The sequence below is a fragment of the Symphalangus syndactylus genome, chromosome 7, assembly GCF_028878055.3.
Source record: "Symphalangus syndactylus isolate Jambi chromosome 7, NHGRI_mSymSyn1-v2.1_pri, whole genome shotgun sequence".
Taxonomy (NCBI): Eukaryota; Metazoa; Chordata; class Mammalia; order Primates; family Hylobatidae; genus Symphalangus; species Symphalangus syndactylus.
The window spans coordinates 139,919,080-139,939,547 of NC_072429.2; the positions used below are offsets into that span (position 1 = coordinate 139,919,080).

The 20,468-nt window shown below is 44.7% G+C and overlaps 1 protein-coding gene across 8 annotated transcripts in view; it reads right to left on the reverse strand.

Annotated features, from left to right (window-relative positions):
- The window catches only part of PTK2 (protein tyrosine kinase 2), a 345,258-nt gene extending 325,472 nt beyond the window's left edge, over positions 1-19,786 (reverse strand). For all 8 annotated transcript variants that reach the window (XM_063643575.1, XM_055287368.1, XM_055287364.1 and 5 more), the window contains exon 1: positions 19,625-19,786. The gene's annotated coding sequence lies outside the window, so the exon portion shown is untranslated. The remainder of the gene's footprint in view (positions 1-19,624) is intronic.
- Between the last annotated feature and the right edge of the window lie 682 nt (positions 19,787-20,468).

Below are 20,468 nucleotides of genomic sequence, written 5' to 3' on the forward strand. Positions count from 1 at the left end.
TGACTTGGATGTCTCCTTCCTCCAGGTTCTCAGAGGTCAGAGCATTCTTGAAGAAGGTAGAGATGATCTCTACCTTATATTTTACACATATTCTTTTGTATCTCTTCAGTTTAATCATTTTTTGAAAAAGACTAGCATATTTCTTTCATAAATCTTGCTCTATTAAAGCTCCATGCTTCACCAACTCAGTAAAAAAAAAAAAAAAACAATGACTCAGTTAAAAACAGACATGTACTGCTATCAGGAACATTAAACCAATACAGCAAAGCACAGCAAGCTACAGTTTATTTTGACTCAAGTACAGTTTTAAGAAAAGAACCTTCCAACTAAAGGCTCCCAGTCTGTGGAGAGTCCCCACCGCCTTACTTAGCTCACTGGATCATTAAGATACACATTGGATCATTAAGATAGATACGCACTGCATCATTAAGATAGATAGGGGGACCGGGGGCAGAGGCTCCCGCCTGTAATCCCAACACTTTGGGAGGCCGAGGCAGGCAGATCACAAGGTCAGAATTCGAGACTAGCCTGACCAACATGGGGAAACCCCGTCTCTACTAAAAATACAGAAATTAGCCAGACATGGTGGCAGGCACCTGTAATCTCAGCTGCTCGGGAGACTGAGGCAGGAGAATCACTTGAACCCGGGAGGCGGAGGTTGCAGTGAGCCAAGATGGTACCACTGCACTCCAGCCTGGGCAACAGAGCAAGACTCAATCTCAAAAAAAAAAAAAAAAAAGAAAGTACAGGACAGTCAGCTGCATCACCCTCTCACAGAAGAACCTTAGAAAAGCAGCAGAGCTATATTCAATTCCTTCTCTATCTTTTTTAAAGAAATGCATCATAAATTATGTCACATTTTAGCAGGAGTGGTCCAGTGTTAGCATACGTTTTCAAAAGCAAGTGCCTTCACAACTTTTAAGTATGAACCAGTACCTTTAAAGAGTTAACAATATGTATTAAATAATGACAATGGTTCAAAGTGATAATGAATAAACAGGGAATTCATTACAAAATTGTTTCCATACATGTTTGAAAACGTCTACAAGGTTTTCAGATTGAAGCTTTGTATTTTAATTTTAGTTATTAAATACGCATGTAACAGAAAAGTCACAGAATTCTCATTTGAAAGAATTATATCTTTCAAAATGCTTAGTACAAAATATAGTTTTCCATCATCCTTACTAGTGGCAACTAAAAAAAGAAACAAACAGATGCTTATTTGAAAATCTAGGCTGGGTGCGGTGGCTCATGCCTGCAATCCCAGCACTTTGGGAGGCCGAGGCAGGCAGATCACCCGAGGTCAGGAGTTTGAGACCAGCCTGGCCAACATAGCAAAACCCTGTCTCTACTAAAAATGCAAAAATTAGCCACACATGGTGACAGGTGCCTATAATCCCAGCTACTCAGGACGCTGAGGCAGGAGAATTGCTTGAACCCAAGAGGTGGAGGTTGCAGTGAACCAAAATCATGCCACTGCACTTCAGCCTGGGCAACAGAGTAAGACTCCATCTCAAAAAAAAAAAAAAAAAAAATCTTTGTTAAGGCTTTCATCAATGATCTGAGAAGCTGAAAGGATATTCACCTAAAGGAATACTATGTAGTTGTATTATCTTAAAGTTTTCCAAGTCCTTGTTGAAGCCCCAATACAAACACCTACTTCTTTAATGTGTAAGCAAGGCATTGTAACTGGTAAACGTGTCCATGTGCCTGCCAGTCTTTATGAAGACGGATGGGGTATTCCTCCAGTACAAGAAGACTGGTTCATCACTGTCCTAGAGGGAGGGAAGTGAAGGAAGGAGGGAAGGAGGGAGGGAGGGAAGGAGGAAAGGAGGGAGGGAGGGAGGGAGGAAAGAGGGAGGGAGAGAAGAAGGGAGGGAGGGAGGGAGGTGCAATTTTACAAACTGAGCAAAGGTGTGGAAGAGTGAGTACTTTGAAAACTGGCAAACTTTTAATGTAAACATTTACTTTTAGTAACTGTTACCTTTCATAAAGCATTTAATAAGACCAAGCATTGCCAAGCACGGTGGCTCAGGCCTGTAATCCCAACACTTTGGGAGGCCACGGTGGGTGGATCACCTAAAGTCAGGAGTTCAAGACCAGCCTGGCCAAGATGGTAAAACCCTGTCTCTACTAAAAATACAAATATCAGCCAGGTGTGGTGGCATGTGCCTGTAATCCCAGCTATTCGGTAGGCTGAGGCAGGGGAATTGCTTGAACCCGGGAGGTAGAGGTTGCAGTCAGCCGAGATCATGCCACTCCACTCCAGCATGGCAGCCTGGGCGACAGAGGAAGACTCTGTCTCAAAAAAAAAAAAAAAAAGACTAAGCATTACATGATCATGTAGTACAATCACATGCCACACAAGGAAATAGACATTAGAGAACTTAACAAACGAGCCCAAGATCATAGAGCCAGGATTCTGACCCCAACGCCATGCCCTTAACTACCGCACTCAGCAGTGGTTATTCAACTTTACTAAGACTCAGTGCCGCCTTGCAATCCACACTTTGAAAACCAATGCCTTGCTACTCCAAGTATGGTCCACAGACCACCAGCCCTGGCATCACCTGGGAACTTAGGAAAAATGCAAGTCTGAGCCCTTCCCAGACAGACTGAATTGGAACTTAAAATGTAACGAGATCCCTGGGTGGCATATATGCACATTAAACATTGAGAAGCCTTCATATAGTGCCTGCACCCACTCTATTTTGATGCAGTTTCTCCAATTCAAATACATATCCTAGAATGGTTAAACGGAGCTTTCATCTCTTCTGCTTGCTGTGATCCCAAACCAAAGGTAAACACGTGCTGGCAGGCTACTCCCCAGGTGGCGATGAAGAGTGGCCCTAACCTTTCCCCCACACCCATCCTCTGACTCGCTCCTTCATCTTTACCGCCCCTCTTGTACAGAGCCTAAACCACAGCTCAACTTAACTGACTTATCTGAACCCTTCCTCCTTCTAGAGTAACAGACAATAAGGGAATGACTCCACTCAACATCCCCCAAGATCCTTGAAATGTGCCCAGGAACTACCAGGCATGAATCTAGTGCACGGTTAAGTTGGCAGAAAGGGACAGCTGGGACTACTTCAGGCATGTCCTCCAACCCTAACAACTGTGGACACATACTCAAAAGATTGGTATTCTGTGAGCTAGAACGAGAGATGCCAATACAACCGTAATAACATTATATTACCAGTTAATAGGAAATACTGTGTGAATGGACAGAATATCCTGACATAGCTTTTCCTCTTATATCTTCTTTTTTTATTTTTTTATTTTTGTGAGATGGGGGTTTCAGTCTGTCACTCAGGCTGGAGTGCAGTGGCATGATCCTAACTCACTGCAGCCTCAACCTCCCAGGCTCAAGCAATCCTCCCACCTCAGCCTCCTGAGTGCCTGGGACTACAGGCATGTACCACCATGCCCAACTAATTTTGTTAAATTTTTGTAGGGACAAGGTCTCACTATGTTCCCCAGGCTAGTCTCAAACTCCTGGACTCAAGTGATCCTCCTGCCCTGGCCTCCCAAAGTGCTGGAATTACAGGCATCGAGTCACTGTGCCTGGCCTCATGACATTTTTAAAAATCTGTGGTTTCAGCTACCTCTCTCGATACTAAAAATCAAATTTAAGATGCTTCAAACCAATCTCCACATGGTTCTCACCAACATCCAGGCTTTTGCCCATGCTTTTCTTCTCCCTAGAACCTTTTCCCCCATCCTTCCCCTCTCCACTTGGCTAATTCCTCTCCCCACTTGGCTAATTCCTATTGTTCCCTCAAGAGTGGGTACTATGACACCCCTGCCAGAACCCCACAGTGCCCTGCAACTTTGCACAGCACTATGACTGCCTAAGGGCAGGGACGGCAGGGCAGGTGCAGTGGGAGACACTGGGTGTAGGACACAGATCAACATATAATAAATGCTTTCACAAAATTTCTCAGTTAAAACTGACAGATATTTGTAAGCTAAAATATCAGTACTTAATAGTTATCTACTCAGTGTGCCACAGATTCACATTTCACCACCTAAACCAGTCTAAGAATCTACACTGTACCTTAGGGATAGATTTCACGGTAAGTCTATTAAAGGAGCTCAATCATCTGTCTAGCTATATAGATTCCAAAAAATTCAAACTTTAAACAGCAAGGATACCCATATTAGTGGTTTTCAAATGCAGATCCACGTACCAGTGCAAGGCCCTGATGAGGTTTTCATAGTCGAACCGTATCTATCCACTAGAACTTTCTGCAATGATGAAAATGTTCTATACCAGCGCTGCCCAATGTGGTAGTCACTAGCCACATGTGGCTAATGAGCACTTGAAATGGGACTAGTATAACTGAGGAATGGGCCTTTCAACTTCGCTTAACTGTAATTAATTTCAATTTAATTGGCCACATGTGGCTAGTGGTTACCATATCAGACATCAGGTTCAGGTCTAGACTCTGGAGTGAAATAAAAAAGAATGTGTCTTGGCTTCTTAATTTCAGGCAATGTTATTTGGTCCAACCCTCCTCCTGAAAAAAGACTAAAAGAAAATATGGACAGAATATTTTTCTAATCTTAAAAGCAACCAGAACCTGACAAGACAAGAAATAAGTAACAGGCAAAAATTAAAGGGAAACCAGGAAGTCAAAGAGATAAGCACAGAAACTACCTCTGCCCTCAGTGCACTTGCCAATTCTGAAAAGTCTCAACTTTCATTTTTATGACAATGCAGAGAGGTGAGACAGGAATAAAAGACTGGGTCCTCCAAAGCAAATAACCCAAAACCCCACTACAGTAAGCAAGAACCCAAAAGGCTACACACCTCCAGAGAGTAAACCAGTAATGAACTAACTATCCAGCAGAACTACAGCTATGAGGGGTCCAAACAATCTCAAGCCTTGAATTCGGTTTAAGGAGATCCCACACTGGCTGATGCAAAAGTAAGTGTTCTCTGGAGTAAGCGACCCTCATTCCAGGCCTCAAAAGAATCCTACAAATAATTTGGATCCAAATCTTATACCATAAACAAAAATTAAATCATAAACCTAAAAGTAAAATCTAAAACTTCTAGGAGAAAAAATCAGAAAAACCTTTGTGGCCTAGGATTAGGCAACTCTTAAATATGACACATACACAAAAACACAACCCGTAAAGCAACAAACTCATAATGGGACATCATCAAAATGTATAATTTATGCTCTTCAAGACACTGTTAAGAAAATGAAAAAGCCAGTCATAACCTGGGAGAAAAATATAGTATGTTAAACAATTTGTATCCAGAACATATACAGAACTCTCAAAACCCAAAAAAATGGAGGAAAAAAAACACCTTTTTTTTTTTTTTATTTTCTAAGACAGAGTCTCATTCTGTCTCCCAGGCTGGAGTGCAGTGGCGCAATCTCGGCTGACTGCAACCTCCGCCACCCAGGTTCAAGCAATTCTCCTGTCTCAGCCTCCTGAGTAGCTGGAATTACAAGCGTCTGCCACCATGCCCAGCTAATTTTTGTATTTTTAGTAGAGATGGGGTTTTGTCATGTTGGCCAGGCTGGTCTCCAACTCTGGACCTCAAGTGATCCACCTGCCTCAGCCTCCCAAAGTGCTGGGATTATAGGCGTGAGCCACGGCACCCAGCTAACAACTTTAAAATGCATAAAAGATTTAAACACTCCTCCAGAGATATACGGATGGCAAATAACCATATAAGAAGATGCTCAACACTATCAGTCATTTGGGAAACACAAATTAAAACCACAATGAAATTCCATTACACATTGAATTAAAATGGCTAAAATGTACAAGACTGACAATAACGAGTGTTGCCCTAATGATGTAGAGCAACCAAAACTCTCATCCACTGCTGGTGGGAATGCAAAATGGTACAACTCTAGAAGATAGTTTGGCATTTTAAAAATTTCAACAGGCCAGGTGACGTGGCTCACTCCTATGACCCCAGCACTTTGGAATGCCAAGACTGGAGGATTGCTTGAGCACAGGAGTTTGAAACCAGCCTGCAAAACATGACTAGACCTCGTCTCTATAAAAATGTTTTTTAATTAGCCATGTGTGATGGTGAGTGCCTGTAGTTCCAGCTACTCCAGTGACTGAGGTCAGAGGATCACTTGAGCCTGGGAGGTTGAAGCTGCAGTGAGCTGTGATCACACCACTGCACTCCAGCCTGGACAACAGAGTGAGACCCTGTCTCAAAAAAAAAAAAAAAAAGTTAAACATACACCTACCGTATGATCCAGCCATTCCAGTCCTAGTCCAACCATTCCCAAGAGATATGAAAGCCTACACCCATACAAAGCCTTGAACAAAAATATTCAGAGATCTATAATAATCTGGTTCTCCACGAATAGATGTAGACCTTCAATGTAATCCCAAACAACATCGGGAAGAATTATTTTAGAAGTTGACAAGTAATTCTAAAACATATATTGATCTGCAAAAGGTCAAGAACAGCCAAGGTACTCTTGAAGAAGAGCCAAGTAGGAAGGGTTCCACAGTGAGATAAGACTTATTATAAAGCTATAATAATTTAGACAGCTTAGTGCTTGTGGAATCAAAGAATCTAAAAACACACAGTCTAAAAGACACACACATGGCTGGGCATGGTGGCTCACGCCTATAATCCCAGCACTTTGGGGGGCCAAGGCAGGAGGATCACAAGGTCAGGAGATGGAGACCATCCTGGCTAACACTGTAAAACTCCATCTCTACTGAAAATACAAAAAAATAGCAAGGCATGGTGGTGGGCCCCGTAGCCCCAGCTATTCGGGAGGCTGAGGCAGGAGAATGGCATGAACCTGGGAGGCGGAGCTTGCAGCAAGCCAAGATCGTGCCACTGCACTCCAGCCTGGGTGGCAGAGCGAGACTCTGTGCCCCCCCAAAAAAAAAAAAAAAGACACACACATATATGGACAAGTGATTTACAACAAAGGTGGCGCTGCAGAGAAGTAGGGAAAAAGATACTCTTTTCAATAAATGGTGTTGGGATAACTAGATGTCCACATATTAAAATGAAATTGATTTAATCCCTTCCTTATACTATACACCAAAATCAGTTCCAAGTGAATTACAAAGTTAAAGATAAAATGCAAAATTATTAAACATTTAGAAAATAACAGAGGAATTACTTCACAGCCTCAGGGTAGAAGAAGACAAAAAAAAGGAGGAACTATAAAGGAAAGACTGATAAACTGGACTACATTAAACTTAACTTCTGTTTATCCAAAAAACACTTTTGAGGCTGGGCACAGTGGCTCACACTTGTAATCCCAACACTTTGGGAAGCAAAGGCGGGAGGACTCGTTGAGCTCAGGAGTTTGAGACTAGCCTGGGCAACATAGGAAGACCCTGTCTCTAAAAATAAATACATACATACATAAATAAAAATAAAAAATTAGCCAGCAGGGTGATACACCTGTATGCCCAGCTACTCAGGAGGCTGAGGGAGGAGGATTGCTTGAGCCCAAGAATTGGAGGCTGCAGCGAGCTATGACTGCACCACTGCACTCCAGCCTGGGAAACAAAGCAAGACCCTATCTCAAAAAAAAAAACAAACAAAAAAACTACTGAGAGTCAGTGAAACCGCATGCCACAAAGTAGGGGATAGTGGCAAGATATATAAACCAACAAAGGACTTGGATTCTGAATATATACATAAGCTACAAATTACTGAATTAAAAAAAAAAACAGAAGACCTAATAGAAAAATACAGGCACTTGGCAAAACAGTAAATACAAACGGCCAGCAAATTTATTTTAAAAAGTGCAGGCTGGGCGTGGTGGCTCACGCTTGTAATCCCAGCACTTTGGGAGGCCGAGGCGGGCGGATCACGAGGTCAGGAGATCGAGACCATGGTGAAACCCCGTCTCTACTAAAAATACAGAAAATTAGCCGGGCGTGGTGGCGGGCGCCTGTAGTCCCAGCTGCTCGGAGAGGCTGAGGCAGGAGAATGGCGTGAACCTGGGAGGCGGAGCTTGCAGCAAGCCAAGATCGTGCCACTGCACTCCAGCCTGGGTGACAGAGCGAGACTCTGTCTCAAAAAAAAAAAAAAAAAGTGCAACCTCGGCTGGGCACGGTGGCTCACACCTGTAATCCCAGCACTTTGGGAGGCTGAGGTGGGCGGATCATCTAAGGACAGGAATTCGAGACCAACCTGACCAACATAGAGAAACCTCATCTCTACTAAAAATACAAAATTAGCCGGGTGTGATGGTGCATGCCTGTAATCCTAGCTACTCGGGAGGCTGAGGCAAGAGAATCGCTTGAACCCAGGAGGCGGAAGTTGCGGTGAGCCGAGGTTGCGCCAGTGCACTCCAGCCTGGGCAACAAGAGCAAAACCCTTTGTCTCAAAAAAAAAAAAAAAAAAAAAAAAAAAAGTGCAACCTCATTATAATCAGAAAAAGGCTATTTAAAACCACAAGGCGGTACACTATAGAAACCACCAAAAGGGGTGCAGAGGGGAGACAGGTTATAAGAAAGAGCAGAGAAGAGGAAACAGTGCTGAAGTAACCAGAGAAAATGGTCAATGATTGGAGCCTAACCTTTTAGTGACAAGTAACAGAAGAATCATTTATTTACTAACATTTCTTGAAAAGCTACTACAGGCCAAGCACTCTTAAAAGTACATTTAATGGTCATCGCAGAATGTAACTGACTATAAGTTATAACTGTAACTCTCCTTGACCAATTTTTTTTTTTTTTTTTTTGAGACAGGGTCTCCCTCTGTCACCCAGGTTGGAGTGCAGTGGTGTGATCATGGCTCACTGTAGACTTGACCTCCCAGGCACAAACAGTCCTCCCACCTCATCCTCCTGAATAGCTGGGATTATAGGCATATACCACCACACCTGGCTAATTATTATTATTATATTCTTTGGGAGAGACAAGATCTCACCATGTTGACCAGGCTAGTCTCAAACTCCTGGGCTCAAGTGATCCTCCCACCCTGGCCTCCCAAAGTGCTGGGGTTACAGGCGTGAGCCAACATGCCAGGCCAACAAATTGTTTCAAGAAGAAATTGTTCCAGGTCGATTTTCCCACCATCTCGTTTCTATTATTTTTGCTTTCATTGAGCTGCACAGTTGAGTGAAAGATCATAGTAGGAAATTCATGTGGAAACATCCTTCTCACTGTTTTTAGATTACATTATTTTAATTTTGTTTATCCCTACTTTTCTTCTCTATCTTGTTAACTTTCATATACTTAAATACCCTTTACAACAAAGACTATACAATAAAGTCATTTTAGTCTTTCTAATTGACTCCCTTCAGACATTTGATCTTCCCTGAAACTCTTTACAGGGCTTTCATGTATCTATATTCCTCAACTATCAACACGCTGAAAACCCAGAGAATGGACGGGAGACTCTTTTTCATTCCTTTACTGACCACCTATAATGATAGAATGATCAAGCTGTGGGGGACTCAAAGATACCTAACAGATAATACAGAATCCTCATCTCTGAGCTCACAACATTCTGTCTGCCAAGTTATGCGTCTAATTCTGTATAAGATATAACAGATTTAAGCCACATCATCAACTTCATCCTTGTGGATTGTCTAATTTTTATTTACCCTTTTCTTAGGAGAAAAGGGCAAAAGGCAAAAGAATGTATTGAATTTAGGCAACAATTCAACACCAGGAATAAAAATCAATTCACACAATACAGCTTCATTACTTACCCCAAGACTTGGCAATCACCCTGACCCTGTTATTATATGCTAGCCAATTTTTCAACACCAAAACAAAACCACCAGGGAGCTTGTGCCTTAAGCACCAACATGTACACACACTCTCCTGATACTTGCCAAAAGCCACAAGTCCAGGAGCCATACAAACTGCTATTTCAATGTAAAATTGTTCATTCAAATTCCAAACCAAGATTTAAAATAATTAATCAGTATCAGCATAAAACATTCAAAATCCCTAACAAAAGCAGTTGTGAGATCTTTCCAAGATTTTGAAAATCCTAAAAAACATATTTAGATTCCTGAAGTGAGGGCAATCTCCTTAGCAAATCTAAGTGGTCAAGAAGACACCATACACATACCTCAAATTAAGACTAATTTTTGCCTCCTATGACTTGCATTTCTTTCAAAACATCCTAAAGCAGTGGTTCACAAACGTTAGCATGCATCAAAGCATCAAGACGGCAAGTTTAAAAAGCTTGCCACGCCAGGCGTGGTGGCTCATGCCTGTAACCCCAACACTTCAGAAGGCCAAGGTGGGAGAACTGCTTGGGCCCAGGAGTTCAAGACCAGCCCTGGCAACATGGTAAATCCCTGTCTCTACAAAGTATGCAAATATTAGCTAGGCGTAGTGGCATGTGCTTGTAGTCCCAGCTACTCAGGAGGATCACCTGAGGCTGGGAGGTCGAAGCCGCAGTGAGCTGCGATCACGCACTCCAGCAAGACCCAGTCTCAAAGAAAAACAAAAAAATTAAAAATGAAACAATAGGCCAGGCACAGTGGCTCATGCCTGTAATCTCAGCACTTTGGGAGGCAGAGGTGGGCAGATCACCTGAGGTCAGGAGTTTGAGACCAGCCTGGCCAACATGGTGAAACCCCGTCTCTACTAAAAATACAAAAATTAGCCAGGTGTGGTGGTGTGCGCCTGTAATCATAGCTACTCAAGAGGCTGAGGCAGGAGAATTGCTTGAACCCGAGAGGCAGAGGTTGCAGTGAGCCGAGACTATGCCACTGCCCTCCAGCCTGGGCAACAGTGAGACTTCATCTTGGGAAAAAAAAAAAAATTAGCTGGGCGTGGTGGCATACCCCTATAGTCCCAGTTACTTGGGAGGCAGAGGCAGGAAAATTGCTTGAACCCTAGAGGTAGAGGTTGCAGTGAGCCAAGATCGCGCCACTGCACTCCAGCCTGCGCCACAGAGCAAGACTCCATCTCAAAAACAAAACAAAATAAAAAAGCTTGCTGAACACCACCCTCAGTGTTTGATTCAGGAGGCCAGAGGTGGGGCCTCAGCACTTGCATTTCTAGCAAGTTTCTAGATGATAGTGATGCTACAATTCCGTCACTACTCTGAAAACCATTGAAAGCCCCTGGAGCTTACTGGAATGTGTGCGTGAACAGTGTGAATGAGTTACCCCCTCACACTATAGCAAGACTATGACGGAATTCACTGAGGCAAACTGCAAAATCTCAGGGAGAGATTCTGTACCCAAATGTTGACTTCCATTACCTGAGTGAATGTATTTTGAACTGTCACTTTCAAAATGTTTTATCTGAACAGCAGCACAGCAGCAAAAGACTCTGAACAAGGTCAAGGATGGGCGGCACAGTGCATAATTCATACTTCAATATTAAGAAGATGTTTGTTCTTTTAAATGGTTTAGCGGCATAATGTTAAACCTTTGTAAAGCATCCAATTAATCCAGTTGATTAGCAAAAGATACATTAGAGCTTCTGGACCAGTAATCAAAACTTCCATCATTTTGTGTCACCTCAAACAATTTTCCATGTCTTCAGAACTTAGGATGAGTCCCAATCAATTCCTACAAGATTGATTTCTAGAAAAAAAGTTCCAAAATTATGAAAGAGCAGAGCAATATTTTTTTCCTGGCCCAAGTCTGATAGTAGTAATTTTAAATACAGTAGACAAAGGTGAAAAAGATAACCCCAAGTTCTTCCCTGGTATCAAGCCCTATATGAGTCTGAGCTCAGGTGATCCCCTGGCCTCTGCCTCCCAAAGTGCTGGAATTACAGGCATGCGCCACCCTGCCTGGCCCCTATGTGATTTTTAAGTGAGGTTCTTTACGAGGGCAAACAAAACTGTAGACACCTGGCTGATGCAAGTAACAGTTCTCAAATAATCAATACCCCTGGGTTCTTTCATTTACTCATTCCATAAATATTACTGTGTAAGACACTGGTGATTCAATAATGTATAAAACAAAGTTTATGCCCTCGTGGAGCTTACATTCTCACAAGACACACACATTTCACTACAAAATATGTAACATATAAAACTGTTAAGCTCTTTCATTGGACCAGCAAAGACAAACATATAGTGTTTTGGTCAAGAGAGATATAGACACAACAAGCACCTACAGTTCACAGCAGAATCCAAACCCAAAATGCAGGAATTTTAATAAGAATATGAGGGCAAAAAAGAGACCCTAGGCACAGATAACCCACAAACATGACTTTTTTTTTTTTTTTGAGACAGAGTCTCACTACGTTGCCCAGGCTGGAGTGCAACAGTACAATCTCAGCTCACTGCAGCCTCGACCTCCCAGACCCAAGTGATCCTCCCACCTCAGCTTCCCAAGTAGCTGGGACTACAGGCACATGCCACCACATTCATCTAATTTTTGCATCTCTTGTAGAGACCAAGTTTTGCCATGTTGCCCAGGCTGGTCACAAACTCCTGGGCTCAAGCCATCTGTCCACCTCGGCTTCCCAAAGTGGTGGGATTACAGGTGTGAGCTACCGCAGCCCACCCAAAGGTATGATTTTTGTCATTTATCTGTTTCTGGAAAAAAATGAATTTAAAGAAAATGTATATCAGTAAGATTTAGGTAGGATTTCAATTAAATAAAATTTAATTAAAGATTGTAAAGAAATACTTTCATGTTCTTAAAAACATGTGAACTTTGTAGTGATGCTACTAGTGTTTTCCTGAGGCTTCCAACTGCTAAGGGGGAGGACACTGCCACTAAGGCAAAAATAACTATTTCCTGCTTTTGTCTATAAACCATTTCATTAGAGAATTTATGCAAATCATGCTATAATTAATAGCATTTACTAAAAAGTTTTTTAAAACTTAAGATTTGCAGCAACCCTGCATCGAGCAAGTCTATCAGTGCCATTTATTCAACAGCATGTGCTCACTTTGTGTCTCTGTGCTACATTTTGGTAATTCTCACAATATTTCAAACTTTCTCACTATTATTACATCTGTTGTGGTAATCTGTGAACAGTGATCTCTTTTTTAGGGGCAGGGTCTCACTATGTTGCCCAGGCTGATCTTGAACTCCTGGCCTCAAGCAATCCTCCCAAAACAATGGATTACAGGTGTGAACCACTGCACCTGGCCTATGATCAGTAGTCTTCGATGTTACTACTGTAGTTGTTTTGGGGGGACCATGACCTGTATCCACATGCGATACACATTTACTCTATAAACATGTGCATTCCCACTATTCCACTTACTGGGCCCGTGTCTCTTCTGCTCTCCTCCCTATCCTGTGGCCTGCTATTCCCTGAGATACAAGAATACTGCAATTAGAACAATTACTAGTTCTACAATGGGCCGAGGTGGGAGGATCATCTGATGTCGGGAGTTGAGGACCAACCTGACCAACATGGAGAAACCCCGTCTCTACTAAAAATACAAAATTAGCCTGGCGTGGTGGTACATGCCTGTAATCCCAGCTACTCAGGAGGCTGACTCAGGAGAATCGCTTGAACTGGGAGGCAAAGGCTGTGGTGAGCTGAGATCTCGCCACTGCACTCCATCCTGGGCAACAAGAGTGAAACTGTCTCAAAAAAAAAAAAAAAGATGGGCACGTGGCTCACTCCTATAAACCCAGCACTTTGGGAGGCCGAGGCGGGTGGATCACAAGATAAGGAGATCAAGACCATCCTGGCCAACATGATGATGAAACCCTGTCTCAACTAAAAATACAAAAAATTACCAGGCGTGGTGGCACGTGCCTGTAGTCCCAGCTACTCCAGAGGCTGAGGCAGGCGAATCACTTGAACCCGGGAGGCAGAGGTTGCAGTGAGCCGAGATCACACCACTGCACTCCAGCCCAGCGACAGAGCAAGACTCCGTCTCAAAAAAAAAAAAAAGAAAAGAAAAAAAACTCTATAATGGCCTCAAAGTGTTCAAGTGAAAGGAAGAGTCCCACCTACCTCACTTTAAATCAAAAGCTAGAAATGATTAAGCTTAGTGAGAAAAAATGTCAAAAACCAAGATAGGGCCGGGCACAGTGGTGATGCCTGTAATCCTAGCACTTTGGGAGGACAAGGCGGGCGGACTGCCTGAGCTCAGGAGTTCAAGAACGGCCTGGGGAACATGGCGAAACCCCGTCTCTACTAAAAAGCACACACACAAAAGTCACCGGCCATGGTGGTGCATGCCTGTAGTCCCAGCTACTCAGGAGGCAGAGGTTGCAGTGAGCCAAGATTGCACCACTGCACTCCAGCCTGGGGGACAGAGTGAGACTCTGTCTCAAAATAAATAAATAAAATAAAATAAACAAGATAAGCCAAAAGCGAGGCCTCTTGTGCCAAACAGCCAAGTTGTGAATGCAAAGGAAAAGTTACTGAAGGAAATTAAAAGTGCTACTTCAGTGAACACACAAATGATAAGAAAGTAAAACAGCCTTAGCTGCGTGCAGTGGCTCACACCTGTAATCCCAGCTACTCAGTAGGCTGAGACCCGAGAATCTCTTCAACCCGTGAGGCAGAGGCTGCAGTGAGCCAAGATCACGCCACTGCACTGCCCCAGTCTGGGTGACAGAGTGAGACTGTGTCTCTTAAAAAAAAAAAAAAAAAAAAACAAGAAAGGAAAAGAAAACAGCCTTATTGTTGATATGGAGAAAGTTTTAATGGTCCAGATAGATCAAGCCAGCCATAACATTCCCTTGACCCAAGGCCTAATTCAGAGAAAGCTCCTCCTCTTCAATTCTGTAAATTGACGTGAGGAAGCTACAGAAAAGCTGGAAGCTAGCAGAGGTTCGTTCATGAGGTTGAAGGAAAATAGCCATCTCCATAGCATTAAAGTGCAAGATGAAGCAGCAAGTGCTGGTGGAGAAGCAGCAGCAAGTTATCGAGAAGATCTAGCTAAGATCACTGATGAAGGTGGCTACACTAAACAACACATTTTAAATGAAGAAACCACCTTCTATTGGAAGATGCCATCTAGGACTTTCATAGCCAGAGAGATGAAGCCAATGCCTGGCTTTAAAGCTTCACAGGATGGGCTGACTCTCGTTAGGGGCTAAGGCAGCTGGTGACTTCAAGTTGAAGCCAATGCTCGTTTCCCATTCTGAAAATCCCAGGGTCCTTAAACTTCACAGGATGGGCTGACTCTCGTTAGGGGCTAAGGCAGCTGGTGACTTCAAGTTGAAACCAATGTTCGTTTCCCATTCTGAAAATCCCAGGGTCCTTAAGAACGATGCTAATTCTACTCTGCCTGTGCTCCACAAATGGAATAACAAAGCCTGGGTGACAGCATATCTGTTTACAGCATGTTTTAATGAATATTTTAAGCCCACTGTTGAGATCTACTGCTCAGAAAAAGATTCCTATCAAAATATTACTGTTCATTGGCCAAGTACCTGTTGCCCAAGAGCTCTGAGAGAGATGTACAAGATGAATGAGGTTTTCATGCTTGTTAACACCACATCCATTCTACAGCCCATAGATTAAGAAGTCATTTTGACTTTTAAGTCTTAAAGAAATATATTTCATAAGGGTATAGCTGCCATAGATAGTGAATCCTCTGATAGATCTGGGCTAAGTACATCAAAAACATGCTGGAAAGGATTCGCCATTCCAGATGCCATTAACATTCATGATACATCAGAGGAGGTGAAAATAGCATTATGAACAGGAGTTTGGAAGAACTTGCTTCCAACCATCATGGATAACTGAGGGATTCACGACTTCAGTAGAGAAAGTAAATGCAGATATGGTAGAAATAGCAAGAGAACTAGAATTAGAAGTGGAACCTGAAGATGTGACTGAATTGCTGCAATCTCATGATAAAACTTGAACGGATAAGGATAGGGATGAGCAAAGAAAGCGGTTTCCTGAAATGGAATCTACCCCTGGTGAAGATGCTGTGAACATTGTTGAAATGACAACAAAGGATCTAGAATATTGCATACACTTATTGAGAAAGCAATGGCAGTGTTTAGGAGTATTGAGTCCAATTTTGAAAGAAGTTCTACTGTGGATAAAATGTTTTCAAATAGCATCACACACTCCGGAGAAATTTTTAATGAAAGAAAGAGCCAACTGATGTGGCAAACCTAATTGTCTTATTTTAAGAAACTGCCAGACATCTCAGCCCTCAGCAACCACCACCCTGATTTGTCAGCCGCCATCACCATTGAGGGAAGACCATCCACCGGCAAAAAGATTATGACTTGCTGAAGGCTCAGATGATCAATAGTATAACTAGGTCATGTACATTAGCTGGGCACAGTGACTCACGCCTGTAATCCCAGCACTTTGGGAGGCCAAGGTGGGAGGATCATTTGAGCCCAGGAGTTCAAGACCAACTTGTGCAACATAAGGAGACCCCATCTCTACGAAAAATGTAAAAATTAGCTGGGAGTAGTGGTATGCACGTATAGTGCCAGCTACTCAGGAGGCTGAGGTGGGAGGATCACTTGAGCCCAGGAGGACCAGGTTGCAGTAAGCTGTGACTGCACCACTGCACTCCAGCCGGGGTGACAGAACAAGACCTTGTCTCAGAAAAAAAGAAATGTACATTGCTTTTTTAGAAACGTTACTGCACACTTACTACAGTATAGTGTAAACATAACTTTTATATGCACTGGGAAACCAATTTGTGTGACTCATTTTATCTCAGTGGTATAGAAACAGACCAAGATATGCCTATACTACAGGAACTAACCTCAGATGTCTTTCACTAGCAAAAAAGACAAATTCACTTCAAATATGATACAAATAGTATAACTTTTAATGTTACTGAAATTTAAAACAAGAATTGATCTAGGTCTAAATCTACATCAGTTTAGAATGCCTAAACTGAAAATGTTAAATTTCAAAACTGAAATTTTATATTAACACTTTGAAATGCATCTTTTGTAACTCAAGATAATTTCAACTATTTTCTAAAAATTAAGACATCATAAAATACAAGGGGAAAAAGATCTCCATAACCTTTAGAGATATGAACTAAGATCCTACCACTCTAACTCAAATCAACATTCAGGAAAGGACAGTTTTCAAAATTATTTTTTACATTATAGAATACAATATAAATAATTTCATCTACAGGACCTGATCTTTTTTTTTTTAAGGAGGCTAGCTTTAAAACAACAGGATTTTCAGGCCAGGCGCAGTGGCTCACGCCTGTAATCCCAGCACTTTGGGAGGCCAAGGTGGGCGGATCATGAGGTCAGGAGATCGAGACCATCCTGGCTAACACGGCGAAACCCCGTCTCTAATAAAAAATACAAAAAATTAGCTGGGCGTGGTGGTGGGCGCCTGTAGTCCCAGCTACTTGGGAGGCTGAAGCAGGAGAATGGCGTGAACCCAGGCAGTGAAGCTTGCAGTGAGCCGAGATCGCGCCACTGCACTCCAGCCTGGGCCACAGAGTGAGACTCCGTCTCAAAAAAAAAAAAAAAAAAGGATTTTCTTAAACATTTCTCCAACTCCCTAGAAAGAACAGTTATCTGACTAGCTGGAGAACATGATTTTGAGGACTGAGGGAGTAAGTTATGTAATTTCCATCAAGAAGCATGGTGCTTTTCAGAAAACATTTTAGTATAAAACATTTTAATGATCCTCACTGCCTCCTCACAATTTCACTGCTGGATTCATGGAACTTCACTCCTAATCTAACATTATTCACTTTCAATGGGCTTCCAGCCTCAAATAATAAGGCTTTTTAAGTCCCATCTCCTCTCAGAGTTTGCCCCAGTATTCTTTGCCCCAAACCGTAAACATGGAGTTTTGATTTCCATGACTTTATTTAACCAATGACTTGCTTCTTGATGCATCACCACTGAATGATGTACGGGTCCTTCTAATCAGCGTCTACACTGAAGTCTTAGGTGATTGTCGGCTCCCTTATAAAGGAAACATGTGTTTTAAATAATCTGCGCCTGTGTTTATTATTAAACTAGATTATTCGATAGTGAATTGAAATTCTTTAAAGGAAAACGTTGTAATATTGATCTTGATGTTTCTGCAGTTTAATAAACAAGAAGGTTCAAAGTGATGGTAGGTTCAGCCTGTTTTTCCCCTCCAAGGATAACCACAAATACAAAATACAAAGATATTGGGACACAAACATCCTTAAAATGTTCCTTGTTTGAATATCATGGGGCTTTTCCAATTAACTGGCTAGTATAACTGGATGAAAATATTATCTATACTGTACCCCAACAAAAATACGTTGAATGTTAATTTATGTGTCTTTTAACTAGTTCATCCGTGTGCTTGCATCCCACTGTTCATAAGTTTTCAAATATGGGACGGAGTGCTCAACTCTCCAAGACATCATTTTCATTACCCGTTTCCCAAATAAAATATTAAGGTTGAGGCTCTGGTATTTCATTTCAAATAGTACTGGTCTGTTTTTCCAGCCATGAAAACGTTTACATTCTAAGTAAAAATCCTAGCGATGGTTAAGTCTTAAATACAAATCCCCAAACTCTTGCACTGCCTTCAGCTTTCAGCTTGAATGTATAACCAGTTCCCATAATTACTACAATATTACTATTATCTTAGTCTCATTGCCAAAAACCCAGCTGCAGGCTAACTATGCAAGAATGAGACACTGTTGAAATGACTCGGAAAAAAAAAAAAAAAAAAAGAAACTTTACCCTCACTGAATTTAGCTACAAAATCCTGCAATTAAATGAAACCAATACACACACATACACACACACACACACACACACACCTGCTTCTAAGAAAGAACAGGATGCCGCTACACAAGGAACCCAAGAGAGAAATTCGGCAAACAGTTGCGCCTAAGCCACCGCGGCAGAGTCGGGGGCTGGGGGCGGAGAAGAGGAGGAAACTTGGGAAGCACAATGACTCCAGTGAGGACTCCAGGGCTCCCGCCAAGAAACCCACGGGGCTCTATCAAACTTGAGGGTTTGCGTTTGGCGACACGGCGGGCTTGGGGCTCGGGCACCGGCAGGCCGCTCGGAGCCCACTCTTGGCTGCCCGCGAGGCCGCGCCCGGGGACGGAGGTCGGGCCGTCGCGAGCCTCCCTCTCGCGTCCGGCCGAACCCTGCCGGCGTCCCCGCGATTTCCCTCTTCCTCCTCCAGCCTCTCCCCTTTTGTTTTTCAGGCATTGGGTTCGCTCCGGCGGAGGGCGGTCGGTCCTCCCCGCGCTTCTGTCCGCGCTGCGCGCCCCCAGAGCCCCGGCCTCCTCGTCTTCCTCAGGCCCCTCGGCCTCTCCGCGCGCCCGGCCTTTTCGGAAGCCGCCCCCCATCCTCCTCACGTCTCCCGGACTCCCCACGTCCCCCAGCCTTTCTGTCTTCCCCGAACCCCTTGGCCTCCCCGCGCGCCCCGAGAACCCCCGACCTCCTCGAGCTCCCGTCCTCCCCACGACCCTCAGCCTCCCAGTCTTCCCCAAGCCTCCCGACCACCCAGCGCCCCGAACCCCCGCCTCCCAGTGCGCCCCCTGACCTCCTTAAGCCCCTCAGCCTCTCGGAGCCTCTCGGCCTCCGCGGGGGCCCCCAACCTCCTCACGGCCACCGGCCTCCCCTCCTCCCAGAACCGGGGCCGGGGGCGCGGGAGGGGCCGGTCTCCGCCGCATCCGCCCCAGGACTGGCTGGGCGGCCCCGCTCTGCCCCTCCGCCCTCAGGGCCGCGGCCCAGCCCACGACCGCTGCACAGAAGGAGCCCGCCCAGCCCCCGGCCCGCGGCCCGCGCCCCGCACTCACTCGGACCGTGGCTGGGCGCCGTGAAGCGAAGGCAGACGACTACGGGGCGGCGCTGGGCGACGGCAGCCGCGCTCCCTCCCACGCCTCACGCCGCGGGCTCACAGCGGTCCGGGACCCGCGGCGGCGGCGGCGGCGGCGCGGGCTCGCGCCCTCGGGGCCGTGCTGCGTCGGCGCGGGCCCGCGCGCTTGCGCGGCAGCCGGCTGAGGCGCGCGCCCTCTCTCGGCAGCGCACGCCCGACCCGGTCTCAGTCCGGAGTTTCCGCCTCTCGGGGGGACTAGGCATGCGCGCCGCCCCCGCGCATGCCCAACGCGCCGCTAGGCTCCGCTCCCGTAATTTACCCTGTGGTTGCCAGGCGGGGGTTGCGGGGTGGCCTGAGGCTGCGCGCGGGCGTGGCGGCCGGACGGGGAAAGCCCTGGTCTCGGGGGTGGCCGGGGTCGCCCCGCCGAGCGGACATCCTGGGGTCCCACCTGCCTTGCTCTCCGCTAGCGGGATTACGGACTTCGGGAAAGCCCTCCCCATCCCCTTTCCTGCCCCCAAATCCCGAAGGGGCCCCTCTGGAGAACCTCCCTCTTGAGCGGCCCTGCGGCCCCGCCCCCAGAGTTGGACGCCCGCTGTCGGGCACCCGCTGTGGGCCCCGGGCCTTGCAGTGCACTCTGTAGGCACCACACCGACCCTAACGAGCGGTTCCTGGGCCCTTTTTGAAGATAAGGAAACTGAGGCTCAGAGATTCTTTTCATGGCATTATAGCTAAGTTGGGCTGGACCATGAGTTGATTTTGGAAGATGAAAAATCATGAAAGGGACTTAGAAGTCCACTGGAGGTAGACAGGTTACCTAAATGAAC